Raw genomic sequence first — 2,886 nt, forward strand, 5'->3', positions numbered from 1 at the left:
TCGGCCTCCCTCGGCCTCCCTCGGCCTCCCTCGGCCTCCCTCGGCCTCCCTCGTCACAGCTGGATCCGCTTCGTACAAGGCTAGAGCTGCACCACCTGGCAAGGTTAATTGCAAGGATTAACAAGCTAATCCCTGAGAAGTGCTCAGCAAGGACCCAGCATCTCCGCTCCCAGCATCGTCCATTATCGCTATGGACAACAACATCAGGTCAGGGTTGACTGTCTCACCTGCCTCCCACCTGTGGCCTCAGCAGCCCGCAGAGTCGGCCGCTGCACAGATGGCAGCCATAGATTTCTCAGAAAGCACTGTTAGGGGGTTGGTCACTTGTTTTTGATTGTTTTGTTTTAAATCTCAGTTTGTCCTTAATGTTTTGAGACAGCAAGAGAGATGGAGAGGTTAACTGGGCCCTCCGTGACCCCCAGTGCTCCTGCTCACCAGGCCAGCCTCCTGCCCAGCCCAGCTCTGCCACAGAGCCTGTCTGGCTGCACAGGAAAAGGGAGGCCTGTGTCCTGCTGAGGTGATGATACCTTGGGAGTCCTGTCCCGTATCCTCTTGAGACTCATCAGCCTTATTCAGGATCTTACTGTACTCCCCGTCCTTGAGTTCAGGTTCGTGTTCTACAGGGTCCCCCAGTTCTGCCACATCCTAATTGTGGGCCTTTGGACAAGCCCTTTGGTTCCTGCATCTTCTGCAAAATGGGTCGGGAGGTGCAGTCTCCCCAGGCTACGGGAGAACCCATGGGGATAGAAAAGGCATGTGAGCTCTGCTCATTTGGGTGACATGGGACCTCAGTGGTTACCCCTGGGCTGGGGAGAAACCCCTCCCCAGCTGATGGGTCCAGGTGACGCAGGCCTCAAGAGCCTGGCTGGCGCTTCAGGCTCAGACCTCTGGAAATGTTGCAGCTGCCACTCAGCTACAACCCAGCTGGGACCCACTGACAGCGTCTTGATTTCAGCCAAAGCGCTTTTCCAGACGGGCTGCTAATTAGGGCTAATGGGCCGCTCTCCCTGCTGGCTCCAGCTGCCACTCCCGCCCCCTCCATTAAAGACAGGAGGAGACGGAGAGGGTCGTGGGCAGCTGTCCTGGACTCCCCTGAAAGCTCAGCCTTCCGGGTTAAACCATGCCTTCCCAAGCCTCTTTGGGGGAGGGGGCTAACGTTCTTCATGGCTTTCTCACCTGACACAATAGTCACCCTAATTCCCACTCTACGGTAGGTCCAGGTCCGGTAGGTCCTCCGGTAGGTCCTCAGAGGACACCGAGGACTTGTGAATATGCTGAAGCCAAAGCCTGGTGTGCCTGCATTCAGAGCTTGAACCACGTCTAGCTGTTTGTCTTTGGGAAAAATAACTTAACCTCTCTGAATCCAGACAACTGTGCTTATTAACTGACACCAAGCTGAAAGGGAGGTTACGGGGAGGGGTGTGAGATGAGATGTGGTGGGCGGAACACAGAGGCCAGCAGCACAGCCCACAGCCGGGAAGGTTATGAGTCAGCCTCCCCAGGGGAGGTTGCAGCAGCTGCCTTCATGGTGAGTGAGCAGCGCCCAGGGAGGAGGCCCGGCCAGTCTCAGGAAGCCTCCCATGGTTCCTTCGGGATCTCTGAATTGTCCTCACCAGGTTCATGCTCCAGAAGGGGTCTGCACAAAGGGGGGATCCAGGATACCCAACTAGGGCTACCTTAGCAGATCAACAGGCTGGCATCCAAGTGCAGGTAGGCAGCCCCGCACATTCTTCATCCAGAATCTGACCCCACCCCAACCTGCCCTTCCGAAGTTTCCCCATTCATCAGGGAAGCAGGACCCCTAGGGAGCTTATGAGCCAGAGCACACTACAGCCCACCATGGAGGAAGGCACAAGGTAGGCAGGAGGGCCTCCTGGAGGAGGCGAAGTCTGGCTGAAGACACGGAAGAGAAGGTAAGGCAGGCCAAGCAAAGGGAATGAGGCAAGTAGAGCAATCCATGCTAGACTCACAGCGCTTTCCCTGAAGGCTGACGTGCTCGGAACACAGAAGAAGTGGGAAGACGGGGAAAGCTTTAGAGGGAAACAGGCTGGGCGGTAAAAGCGCACATGACGAGATGTGGATAAGAACGAAGAAGACAGAGAGAACCGTAGACAGCAACACTACCATGAAGACCTAGGAAGCCCAGGTAGGCTTTATGATCTTGAAGGACTCGCCTGAGCGGGGGCGGGGAGCAGAGGACAGGGGTGGGAGCAGCCGACAGGACGGGGAAGAGTGGGAATGAGAAGGCTCTCCCTCTAGTCGTGAAGCTGGGCTTGCCTGCTTTGACTGCTGTGCCAGGTGCAGGGAGAGACTGCAGAAAAGGCACAGAGCTGTTCTCCCTGCAAAGTTATACTGTTGAGGGGGAGAAAATGGACCCGAAAGACCCACAAATAAAAATAAATGACCGGAATCATTGGTAGAACGAACAGTGGAGACAGGTGATGTCAAAGCTGAAGCAGTGTGTTCAACCGGATGGTGGGGCGGGTGACATTGACCTTAAACTTGGAAGTGAAGAAAGTGATGGTCAAGTCAGACATGGGTGCTCACACCTGTAACCTATGTAATAGCTACATAGAAAGCACTTGGAAGACGAAGACAGGAGGGCTGCCATGAGTCTGAGGTAAGGCTGGGCTACAGGGTGAGTTGTAGGCCAGCCTGGGTTATGGAGTGAGACTCTTTCTCAAAAACAGAACCATTGAAATGTCTCAGCAGGTTAAGGTCACTCGCTGACAACTTGACAAGCTGAGTTCAATTCCCAGGACTCACACAATGGAAGGAGAAAACCGACTCCCACAGGCTGTGCTCTGACCTCCACATGCACTGTAGCATAAATGCACACAGATAGATAGATAGATAGATAGATAGATAGATAGATAGATAGATAGA

At 54.5% G+C, this 2,886-nt stretch overlaps 1 long non-coding RNA gene across 2 annotated transcripts in view; it reads left to right on the plus strand.

Moving 5' to 3' along the window:
* Positions 1-1,480: 1,480 nt before the first annotated feature.
* The window catches only part of LOC129668292 (uncharacterized), a 3,046-nt gene continuing 1,640 nt past the window's right edge, over positions 1,481-2,886 (plus strand). For both annotated transcript variants that reach the window (XR_008718890.1, XR_008718891.1), the window contains exons 1-2: positions 1,481-1,913; positions 1,987-2,146. This is a non-coding gene — a long non-coding RNA (uncharacterized LOC129668292). The remainder of the gene's footprint in view (positions 1,914-1,986; positions 2,147-2,886) is intronic.

This window comes from Psammomys obesus, unplaced genomic scaffold (genome assembly GCF_907164565.1).
Source record: "Psammomys obesus unplaced genomic scaffold, mPsaObe1.curated_primary_1811, whole genome shotgun sequence".
NCBI classification, from domain to species: domain Eukaryota; kingdom Metazoa; phylum Chordata; class Mammalia; order Rodentia; family Muridae; genus Psammomys; species Psammomys obesus.